Here is a 12,622-nt window from a genome sequence, read left to right as displayed (position 1 = left end):
GGAGTGTAAATTATGCTTAAGTGTTCCTCTTGACTCCAGGCAAGAGAGCCTGGGCTTGCCAGCTCTGGCACAGTGAGTCATTGGCTAACAGCCAATCCCCAGGTGTGGGCATAGTGCTCCAGTTGCCTTAGGGCAGCCCGGTGAAGACTGTCCCAGGTGCTGGCTGTTAGCAGCAAAAGCACAGAGAAGTCATGGGAGAAATACCCAGAAATTGTGAAAAGGATCCAAAAAGGGCTGTGTGAAACATACACCATGTCTGCCCCACTATTTCTTTCATGAAATGGAAGAAAGGCAGGACATCAGGGTGACTAAGCCTCAAGACTCAAAAACCGTTCTGACTTGGCTTTAAATCCCAGCTGTGGCAGACACTGAGTGACCCCGATATCCATTTTTCTTAATGCAGAAACTCTGATTGTCAGCTGGGCCCATGGCTTCCCAGAATAAAAGCCATATTTCCCAGCCTCCCTAAAAGCCATGTGTGGCCAATGTGAGGTGAGCAGTAGCTTAAGGGGTGATTTCCACACTGTCTTTAAAGGGAAGGAAGCCCTTCTTTTCCCTCCCGCTGCCTGAAATGTGGTTCTGAAGGCTGGAATGTAAGCAGCCATCTTGAGCCATGAGGTGGAGAAAGGGTAGTAGATTGAGCAAATAAAAATATTTTTACTTAATTAAAAAAATAATACTTTAATGTTAATATTTTATTTAATTATTGAATATGGCACAGGATACACTTATACTAATTAATTTTTTGTTCTTTACCTAAAATTCCAATTGAACTGGTGTTCTGCATTTTATCTGGCAACCCAAGGCACAGACTATATGTTAGATGGCGGAATAACAAGAAAGAAGGAACTTGGGTGGCTAATGATTATGGAGTCGCCATTACCAGAATTAGACTGTTTACCTCCAAACTTTGTTTTTATAAGAAAGAATATTTTGTTAAAGCCAGTATTTCTTTCCCTGTCCTGGCAGTTGAACTCAATCTAAAAACTCCCTGCCACTAACTTGTCGGGGGACCCTGGGAAAGTTACCGAACCTCAAGATTGACATCTGTTAAATGGGGATGATGATAAAAATCCACACCACAGAGAGCTGCTATGAAGATTAAATGTTGCAAGCATTTCAAGTGTCCAAATGTGGCTGGCAAGGTTCAATAAGTATTAGCTGTTGCTGATTCCGTGGGGGTCCCCTTATCACTTGTAAATAATCCCCAGCACATTTCTCCTCCCCAAACAACATCACTGCACAGCTTCCGGCCTTGCATCTCCACTCTTAAAGACCACACTCTGTCTTCTCCGAAGGCCTAACGCCTCCTGATTTATAGAACTACTATTTGGCATCAAGCATTGCACCCTTAAGAAGTGACTCCTGAATCTATTTCCTCTCAGTCAGTTTTTAGAGATTTAAAAAAAATACAAAGAAACTGTGACTGAATGTGCGACACGAAGTCTTCAACAGATAAGAGTCTATCTTTGCTCAGAATTAGACACAAGAGAAAAACCGTTGGTGCGTTCTCACCTTCCCTCTAAATTTAGAAATCTGAAAACATAGTTCATTATGCCAGATATGTGGTGCCTTCCTTGTGGGCCTAGAGGTTGAGAATTAAATCTCGACACTTCCTTGCATGAGAAGAGTGTATGGAACATTAGACAGAGATCCTCAGGGACATGTGTACTTACAGAACAAGATTTTTCCTGCAAAGAGAACCAACTGAACCAGTGTAAGATTGCAGATCTTGCAGCCACTTGCTCAGTCTCTCCAGCTGCCTGCAGGTGTCTATTTACAATATCTGAACTGGTCCTATGCACAGGTCCATTTGAAGTCAAGCAAATTATGTCCCAAAGACAAGGGGAGAGTCTGCCCAGGTCTGACAACTTGTAGATTTCCTCCTGCCAGCATATTCTAATGGCCTTATTAGCAATTCTATTGTATTTGATTTGCACCCAGGGTAACTCATTGTCAGCCAGAAGAGCCATCAGCATGAAAAATGGCACCAAAATTAAAAACCAATAGTCGAATTTCAGTTGGACTGAGCTCTCCTGGCATAATGTTGAAGCAGGATTAACTAGAATCAGTGGGTCCAGCCCATGAGGTGCAAACATGTTAGTTAGTAACATACTGCTGGGAGTTTGAGCCAGGCCTTTCTGCGTATGGGAAACAAGCTGCCAAATTAGAAAACTGAGAAGGAAAAACGTGTCGGTCCAGTCAAACAGTCAAGTCAAGTGGCTGTTCACCATCTCCTAACCTACTATGGTGGTTTTAAAACACGTCCCCAAATTCTTTGACAGTTCTCCAATCACAGGGTAGAGGAGTCTAATCCTCTCCCCTGGAATGTGGGTGGGCCTTCCAGGCTCCCATGGAATGAATAGCATATGGCCAAAGTGATACCACATGATTTTCAAGACTAGATCATAAAAGGCAATATAGATTCTGTATGGTTTTCTTTCTTGGAAGCCCTGAGCTGATGTGTGAGAAGTCCCACTGTCTTGAGCCGCCATGTTGGAAAGGCCATACAGAGAGTCCACACAGAGATGGGGAGACTCAAAGAACCCCAGCTTGTTCCACCCCCAGCTATGGGAGTCTTCCCAACCCAGAAGCCAGATCTGTGAGTGAAGAAGCCTTTGATGACTCCGGTCCCTGAAACCTTAGGTTTCATGTCACTGAAACCTAAGACCCTTAATCAAGAACCGCCTGGCCGAGCCCAGTCAAGCTCCAGATTTGTAAGCCGTACAGTGGTTGTTATGGTTTTAACCACTGTTCTGAAGTGGTTTGTTATACCCTAGTAGATAAGCAGAACATCCAGTGTCCTTTAGTCTTCCTGCTTCTGCCCCTTGGTACATGTTGGTGCCCACAGGGATCCCTGGCCAAGGATACCCACTCCACATCCAACCATATATCCAGTCTACTCATTCTTCACTAGTCTGGCCCAAAACTGAGCAAACAAGCCAGGACTCACAAGAACAACTCCACCCTTGTCTTCATCCTTCTAGAATTTTTACCCACCCATGTGTCAAGGACAAGTATTTCTCTTGTTTGGGAGGCATTCCCTGGTTTGCATAATACTGGGGAAACAGATAGTCTACCTCCCATTTAGAGCAGCCCATGGCCAAGCTCCTCTCCCTGAAACAACCACCCTTAATTTAACCCCAGCAGCCAGGGGACTCCAACACTGAATCTCAAGAGAATGTCATAAAAAGACAGGGACAATGTACCATGGTGGCAACCTTAAGGGTCCAGCAGTGACAGTGTCCTACAAAGGTTGTGGCGGGGGGTCTAGCAAGCCACTCCCACCCCCCTACCAGAGTGTTCTTGGCTATGAGTCCTGTCTTCTTTCTTCAAATCTGTGGATTACCTCACGTCTTCCAGAAATCCTTTTCTTATTGAAGTAGGCTAGTGTTGGTTTCAGCTGCTTGAAACCAAGAAGCTAGACTCAAAACACCCTCATCCTAGCTGTACCCAGTACATGAGTCTAAAATTAGCAAGAGGCACTGAAGTGCTTCATGCCTCACTAGAAAGACGATCAAAGCCACACAGGTCCAAGACCACAGCGAACTCTGTTAAATGTTCCATTCACTTCACTGGCTTTGGCATGGAAACTAACCAGAGGTACTTTTGCATATTATAGTCATTGAGGGCAATCAATTACACAGGATGATTCAATATAAAAGTATGTATTCTATCTAGACTAAACCTTCCTAGTAATACACACTGCACACACACATTTTCCTTTAGGAAAGAAGCTAAAGGCCCCTGTAAGCTAAGCTTCTAGGCAAGTGCCTAAGAGAGTCTATGATTCATCCCATAAGCTTGTGCAGCTAATGCCATCATTATTGCCACCCACGAGTCCTGTCATTCTTACCATTTAATGTATCCAGGCCCAACTTTCTTCACCTAGGAGCTTCTACTAGTCACCAAAACTGCTTTGCCTGCACCTGTAGCAGACTGAAAGTGTGGGCATTAATGCCCCCTGGAAACAGCCCCTAATTAATGACTGAGGCAAGTTGGGGGATAAACACCCCCACCTCCTCATCTCTCAGGTGGAATAGCTTGGAAGCCTGTGTTCAACACTATCTACTCCAATGGAAATGAGTTTTCATTACTATATTCTTTTGCTCAGGCTGCCATAACAAAGTACCACAGACTGGCTGTCTTAAACAACAGGAATTTATTTTCCTACAGTTCTGGAGGCTAGAAGTCCAAGATGAAGGTGTCAGCAAGGTTGGTTTCTCCTGAGGCCTCTCTCCTTGGCCACTTTCTCTTCCCTGTGTCTTCATATGGTCTTCCCTCTGTGAGTGTCTCTGTCCTAATTTCCTTTTCTTATAGGGACACCAGTCATATTGGATTAGGACCCATCCTAATGACCTCATTTGACTTTAATTGCCTCTTTAAAGACCCTATCTCCAAAGACAGTCACATTCTGAAGTACTAGGGGTTAGGACTTCAACAAATGAATTTGTGAGGGCCACAATTCAGCCTATAACAATTGTGCACAGAGGCATCTGGCCTGATCATTCACCCTTTGTTAGCTGTCTTCCTGCATACCCACACTCCCCTGCTGCTGGTTCCTGCAGTCAAATCTTTGTCTCAGGCTTGCTTCTTGGAGAGCCCAAATGACAACAGTATGGCCACTCTCTCCCTCTTGCCTGCAGTTGCCTAGGCTGTCACTGTGCATGGGATCCAGCATCGCATTCTTGTCAGAGCATGTCCCGAGTCCTCACACATTCTCTCTCCTGCAGTGGGAGCAAACACCATCAAGCACGGTAAGCTCAGGGGCTTACACTTTGGTGGAAAATTTCTTTCATGTGATTGGTTCCCCTGGCAACTTTGCTTTTCATACCTTGACTCTTATTGGCTGCATGTAAATTAGCTAAGCCTAATCCATTGATCCTAGTTATGATTATTGCACATGCTACACTACCTACCCACCTGCCTTTAGGTTTGATATGGATGTGCAAATTAGGCAACCTTAATTTGTTTATACTGATAAGATATGGCACACAGGCAGCCCTCCAGTGTGGCATTGATAAGATACTGAGGGTGGAACTGGGACTTGGAGTCATAATTCATATACTCACACATTCCATAGAGACCATCCCAGCATACCCAGGAGCCAGGACACACTGGTTGAGAAATAGTGATAGAGTCAAGACATCTAGGGTCCTGGTGGCATTTCCTGCCTTTATGTCATTTGTTCAGGTGTCACATCACCCAGCCTGCCAGCAGGACCCTGCTGATATGGCCAAGAGACTTTGTTCCACAATACCACTGTCTCAGAACTGTGCTATGTGATATAAAATGTCTCCTACGTCAGCTCTTTCATGACAAGCCTGCAAAGTGGAAGGAACAGGAATTGTCATTCTCCTCCTCGACCTATTACTATTTTACTGCTGAGAGCTCAGAAACTTTGCCTGGCCCCACTGCTCAGGGGCTATGCGGCTAGAACTCTCCCAGGTACACCCTGCACCCCACTTCGACAGTCACTCAGCTGACAATACTGGGAAGCTAGGAACTCAATCCCTCTTCCCAATGCCCAGGGGAGCAGCCTAGGCAAGGTGGATAGAGAGGGGCTGAATTCTTAAAGTTTCTGCAATCTCATTCACACACCAGCCTGATTCAATCTCTTCCCAAACCCAGTGTGGTTTTCAGTTGTGCCTTTTTCAAAAATCCTGACCTTGGCTCCTAGAGGCCCAGATGTTTTCAATTGCAGGAGTCAGGGTGTGATGGGCAGGAAAGGTCCTATTCACACCAAATCTCAAGCGTAGCAACAGAATGGCAGGCCCTAGCAGAACTGAGCTGAGAGCACTTTGGTGCCTCAGATGGATTTATTCAAAGTTTATAATTACCCTGAAATCTCTTAAAATGAAAACATGATTGAAGAATTAAACCTGGTAAACAAATTAGTCAGAAAGAAAACCTCTGCATAGCAAATCACAAAATCCAAAGATCCAATCCAGCAAACGAATGAGCCTGTGCTATAATTAGCAGCCATGGCTGCAGACAGATCATGGGCCCTAGCAAAGGCAGGATGGAATATCAGCCAGCCCCATGGGATAGGGTAGGCTGGGCCCCGGGGGCTAGGGCTGGGTGATCAGTCAGGTAACCAGGATCTGGGAAAGAGAGTGGCCAGGGACCTACAGTCTGCCACAGCTGCATAGAAGGTCATGACTGCAGCTGGGCTCTACTGAACCCTACATTCAGGAGCCCCGCTCTGGCAGGGGCTGGAGGGAAGGCACTTGGAGAGAGGCCTAGCTGCAGCCTTAGGCTACATGGCTCTGTCTGTGAGTGACTTTGAGGAGGGATGGTCTCTCATGCTGAAAAGAGCTGTTTCCATTTTCTGTGCCCCGCCACCTCCCCTCACCTCATCTCTCATCATAGAACCAATGGGAATTGAGGTGGGGGAGTAGTTTAATCAGGAGATACTTTCTTTGCCCCTGTCTAATCAGACGTATTTCTCAGGAACTGCTAATGCCCTGTTTGGGGCTTTCTCTAGATAAGGAGTGGTGTCCTGATTACTATTGCTGTGTGACAATCCACTCCCAAAAATTAGTTGCATAAAAAGACCATTTTATTATACTCAGATTCTGTGGGTCAGGAATTAAGACAGGGGACAGCAGGGACAGTTCGTCTCTGCTCCATGATTTCTGAGGCCACAGCTAGGAAGACTCCATGGCTGGGGGTGACAGGATAGCTTGGAGCTAGAATCATCTGGAGATAGGGCGGAGGGGGGGTGGCTGTCTGTCAACTGTCTCAGCAGAGCTATTGGTCAGAGCACCTACATGAGACCTTTCCATGTGGCCTAGGCTTCCTCTCAGCATGGTGGCCTCATGGCAGTCAGCAGCTCTTGTAGCAGCTCAGGGCTCCAAAAGCAAATGTTTCTGTAAAAATGCAGATGCTGTGTCACTTATTCTGACACACCGTTAGAAGCCACACAGCATCACTTCGCCACATTCTTTTAGTGACAAGTGAGCCACAAGCCCATCCAGATTGGAAGAGAGGGGCAGAGACACTAGCTTTCTATGGAAGGAGTGTCAAAGAACTTGTGGCCACATTCTAAAACCAGCACAAGGGAGTTCCTACTGGTCCAGTTCTTCTTGGCAAGATTGGATCACATTCCAGGGACAGCAGATCCTTTTTCTTAGGTTCATATCTCTGGTCCCTCTCTTCTGATTTGTAGTGGGTTGAATGGTGGCCTCCAAAAAACGTTGTCTACATCCTAACCTTTGGGAATGTGAGTTTACTTAGAAAAAAATGGTCTTTGCAGATGTATTTAAATTAGGGATCTTGAGATGAGATCATCCTGAATTATCTAAAGGGATCCTAGATCCAATAATAAGAGACACACAGAGAAAAGACACATGGAGTGGAAAGAAGGCCATGTGAAGATGGAAGCAGAGACTGAAGTGATGCAGCCACAAGCCAAGGGATGCCTGGGGCTACCAGAGGGGGAAGATGCCAGGAAAGATCCTCACCTAGAGCCTTCAGAGGGAGCACAGCCCTGCCAACACCTTGATTTCAGACTGCTGGGCTTCAGAACTGTGAGAAAATCTATTTCTATTGTTGTAAGCCACCCAGTTTGTAGTCATGTGTTACAGTAGCCCTAGGAAACTAATATACCATCCATGGAACCTTGGTCAAGTGGTCTTACTCCACTGAGTCTCAGTGAAATGGTGATAACAATAATGTTTGCCTCCTACAGTTGTTGGGAGGATTCGTGAGATAACCTGTATCAAGTGCTTAGCCCAGCACCTGGCAGCTAGCATTGTTATTATTAATAGTCACGTAGAAGCAGGTGGAGGCCTATTAAAAAAAAAACAATAGATTAGAAAGACAATGGAATGAAAGCACAAAGGCAGATGATGGTCTACTCTATGCAAGTGATATCTGTCACTGTCCCTTGCCACTCACCTGCCTCCTGCCTCAGACTCAGGACCCTTTAGATGAGATTGGCCTTGCCTGTGACCCTCCCCTAGGACCCACCCCTTCCTGACATGGCCTGCCCTGTCAGCTCTGGGCAGCTTATCCCTTTCCTGCCTTTCTCCAAGGCTGCCTTCTCTGTGCCCCAGCTACAGACTTGCTTATGTGGGAACTGCTGCCTGGCATTCTCTTGGTCTCAGAGATGTCTGTACCATCTGAACTCCCCACTAGATTGTGAGGATCTCCAGAGCTTCTCCCTTTAAACTACCACTTCCATACAAAGAAGTTGGCCACGAGTTGGCGATTGTCCCAGCTGGGCAATGGGATCATGTGAGATCATTGTATTATTTTCACTACTTTTGTGTTTGTTTGAAATTGTCCATAATAAAGCTATATATATCAAGTATGGCAGGTTGAGTTTCCCAGGAAGCAGACTCTGAGATGGAGTTTAAAGTGCAGGATGTTAATTAAGCACCAACCCCACCAGAAGGGAAAGGGGAGAGCAGGATTAAGGGGAAGAAGGCTCTGCCCCCACCTCCCAAGGAGCTCTGCGGCTGGCTCCACCTTCAGAGTTGTACTAGTTTCCTCTTGTGCTGGAGCAAATTACCACAAACTTACTGCCTTACACCACACATTTGTTCTCTTACAGTTCTAGAGGTCAGAAATCTAAAATCAAGGTGTTTACAGGACTGCATTCCCACTGGAGACTTCAGGGGAGAATCCATTTCCTTGTTTTTTCCAGCTTCCAGAGGTTGCCTGCATTCCTTGGCTCTTGGCCCCTTCCTCCATCTTCAGAGCCGGCAGTCACATCACTCTAACCTCTGCTTCTGTTGTCACATAGCCTTCCATGACTCTGATTTCCTGCCCACCCAGACAATCAAGGCTAACTTCCTCATCTCGGGATCCTTAATTTTAATAACATCTGCAAAGTCCCTTGTGCCATATAAGATGACAAACATATTCACAGGTTCTGGGAACCAAGATGTGGACATCTTGGGGGTCAGGGAGCATTATTCAGCCTACCACAGAATTGTCCACAAGTGGGGCTAGTAACTAGGCCTTTATACTCCCATATTTAAAGATCACTGTGCATTCAGAAGGTCATAACTTTGACTGAGGCACTCTCTTTAGCTGAGGCAACCCCTAAAGGTGCAGACAGCCAGAGAGTGCCTCTAAAAGCACCCCAAAACTGCCACAAGTTCTTTCTTGAATTTGAGTGGTGTATCATGGTATCCACCACAACCCTCCATTCCCAAATCCTAGAACAGTAATGGGCATCAAAGTAGGCTCTTAACCTTGACTTTAGGTGCTTAAGTTGTCACCTAGAGGTTACCCTTAGAGAAATCCCCAGGAATGGATCATAGTGACAGTGGCACCCACTGATTGAACATGTACCATCTGCCAAGCCCTTTGGAAATCACTGGACTCACATTACCTCTTTGCATGCCTACCCCACCCTATTACTCTCCCCTTTTTTCATACAGAGCAGGAAACTGAAGCCTAGGAAGGGGAAGTCCTTTGTCTGAGGTAACACAGCCACAGTAAAGGCAAGACTCAAACCTATGTCCTAGCTGTTCAGTACTATGACATGGTCCAACTGAAGTGATAAAGCTGTGAACTGGATATTCAGAGACCAAAAAGTTTCCATCAACTGTCATCAGGCCTCCTCTGTAAGTTTGGGTATGTCCTCACTTGACCCTGCCATAATCCTTCCATGGAAGTATGTGTGTGTGTGTGTGGCAGGGGGTCCTCATTCCATCTCCACCTCACCAGCTGGTGTGAAGAACTGTACCAAAGTGTTTTTAAAAGAGATTCATATGTATTGTCAGAGAGAATGTAAAACGGTACAGCCACTGTGGAAAATGGTATAGTAATTCCTCAAGTTAAACATACAGTTACCATATGACCCAGCAATTTCACTCCTAGGTATAAAACCCAAAGAATTGAAAGCAGAGACTCAAACGGATATTTGCACACCAGTGTTTATAACAGCTTTATTCACAATAGCCAAAAAGTGGAAGCAATCCAAATGTCCATAAACAAAATGTAGTGTATCCATACAATGGAATATTATTCAGTCTTAAAAAGGAATAAAATTCTGATACATGCCACAATATGGATGAACCTTGAAGATATTATGCTAAGTGAAAGAAGTCATACACAAAGAGGCAAATACTATATGATTCCACTGTGAACCCCAAGAAGAAAGATTCATTTGATGCAAACCCCGAGAAAGACTTTATCTGCTGAGATGAACTCCCATGGTCAATCAAAAGCCCAAATTTTATAAATAACAAGAGCCTAGTGACCATTTGCTGAAAAGGGCTCCTCACGTACTCTGTTTACCATGAGGAACCTCAAACTGAACTGGGCTTCCCACACTATGCCCTGATCCTTTACATCTGAGTCAATTATTATAAGGGAGGTCTTGGTTTCATCTTTTAGCGGATGGACTGAGATCTGCCCCATCCAATCAGAACTGCACCATACTGAACAACCAGGATGCATAATGCTGACCAATCAGGACAATGCAATTTGGACCAATCAGAATTGCAGAAATTTGGATACCTCATTTATATAAAACAGACCTAATTGGGAATCTGGGTAAGAACTTTCTCTATAAAAGGCAGCTCCCCTTTGTTTCAGTGAAGCACAATTTAGATTGCTACTTAAATCTTTGTCTCCCAGGCTGCAGCTCTTTTTACTCAAATAAATACCTTTTATTCTTTATTACAGTCTAAAATTAATTTTGGTTTGCACCACTTATATGAAGTCAGATTTTGTCACTCCTTTGCTCAAAACCCTGCAATAGCTCCCCATTTTACTCAAAGTTAAGGTACTGACAATGGCCTCCAAGAGAGTACAAGAATCTCTCCCACACCTCACATCTCGGCCTTAATTTCTTATTCTCTCCCTCCCTCTGTCCCAGCCACACTAGCCTCCTTGCTATTCCTGGAACACTCCAGATGATCATACCTCAGGATTTTTGCACTGGCTGTTCCCTCTGGCCGGAATGCCCTTTCCCCAGATAATATAACCCAGCTTACTCTTTCATCTCCTTTCAGCCTTTGTTCCAATGTCACCTTCTTGATAAGGCCTCTCTGACCACTGTAGGGGAAGACAAATAGTTTTTCCTCTACCCTTCTAGGTTTTTTGCTGAGACTCCCCCTGTAATAAAAGACAGATTAACAGGAGAGAAACAAACAGAAGTTTAATAACATGTATACCTCCTGTACACATGGGAGAGACCCTAGAAAACTGAGTAACTTGTCAAAATAGGTCAAGTCGCCACCTTAAGAAGACAAAAGATGTTGGGAGTGGGAGGAGGCAGTTATGGGAGGTGACCAGGAAAAGCACAGGAAACAAGGGTAAGGTTATAATGCAGAAGTCATTGCCTTCTCCATTGATAAGAGTTTCTAAAGATTTTGAGTCATCCTTCTCTTCCTGGTATATATAGAGAGAGACCCATACGAATGGGGATTTTCTTTATAAATATAAATGTCTCTTTCAGAAGGATAACTTCTACTTGGTTTTCAGAGATTCTCTTGTGTCTGCTATTTCTTGAAAATGATCAGCTTAAAATAATATTTATGCCACCAAGGCATATTTTGGGGTGTCATATTCTGTTCCCCTTTACCGCCTTATTAAATTCAGCCACCACCCCAATTTCATATTCACAATCCCCCTTCTCCTCTCCTTTTACATTTTGCCATAGCACTTCTTATTAGGAGATGAGATCATTGATTCACTTATTATGTTTATTGTTTTTGTTCTCCCATTTCTAAAATGTAAACTCCATGAGAGGTGGAATCTTTTGTGGATTTCCTTCATCTATCCCCAGTACCTAGACCAGCTCTGGCACATGGCAGTCATTCATTCAATCTTTGTTGAATAAACAAACCTAAATTGTCAATCCCTCTTGGACTAGAAAAAGCAGCTTCCCCAAAGCTGGTCCTCCTGGAGATAAAAGCACAAAAGCAGCCAGAGTCCCCAGTTTGTCTACCCCCTGCCCAGGGAAGCTCAGGGCAGGGATATTTCTCCTCCCTGGAAATTCCCTCAGAAATGCTCTTCTATATCCCCTACAACTGTTTTCATTTGACAAGGAATTTCATCCCTCGCAGGCACCCAGTTGCCCTGCACATCATCAACTCCATGGGCAGGGCTCAAAACTGAGGGACAGATGAGAGCTCCAGGAGCAGGTCAGCAAAGGCTCCCATGACCTGTGTTGGTGGCAGGAAAATCTGACCACAGTGGCCTACCTTGAAATATGCCCAGAGGCCTCACCTCCTCAACACACACCTCTCTTCTAGTTTGGGGGCCTAGCAGCCAGAATGGCCTGAGGAGGAGTCCATAAGTGGCGAAAGGTGCATTTCGAGCACTCACAATACAATTTGTCAAAGCTATCTCTCAAGTTTTAAGGAAAATCCCATAAGTTCTCCACACTTACAGGAATTTCTGGCTTTTTCAAAGGAAAAAGGAAGAATATTTATAATGATTCCTCCCTTCGCTGGGCCAAGTTCTGGCCACCAGGCAGAACCTGTATCTAATTAGATACCCCGAGAGGCAGGCATGATTCACCCACCCATCATTTACAAGCATATCATTTCAGGTTTTGCAACTGAGGCTCAAAATGAAACCGTTTGGGTTTCACAGACCTGCTGCAGCGTGCTGGCTTCAACTTCCAACTGGTGATTTAGTCACCAACCTTGGA

The sequence above is a fragment of the Pteropus vampyrus genome, unplaced genomic scaffold (genome assembly GCF_000151845.1).
Source record: "Pteropus vampyrus isolate Shadow unplaced genomic scaffold, Pvam_2.0 Scaffold404, whole genome shotgun sequence".
NCBI lineage: Eukaryota > Metazoa > Chordata > Mammalia > Chiroptera > Pteropodidae > Pteropus > Pteropus vampyrus.
The sequence above is the reverse complement of the archived record's forward strand: the minus strand, read 5'-3'. Positions refer to the sequence as shown.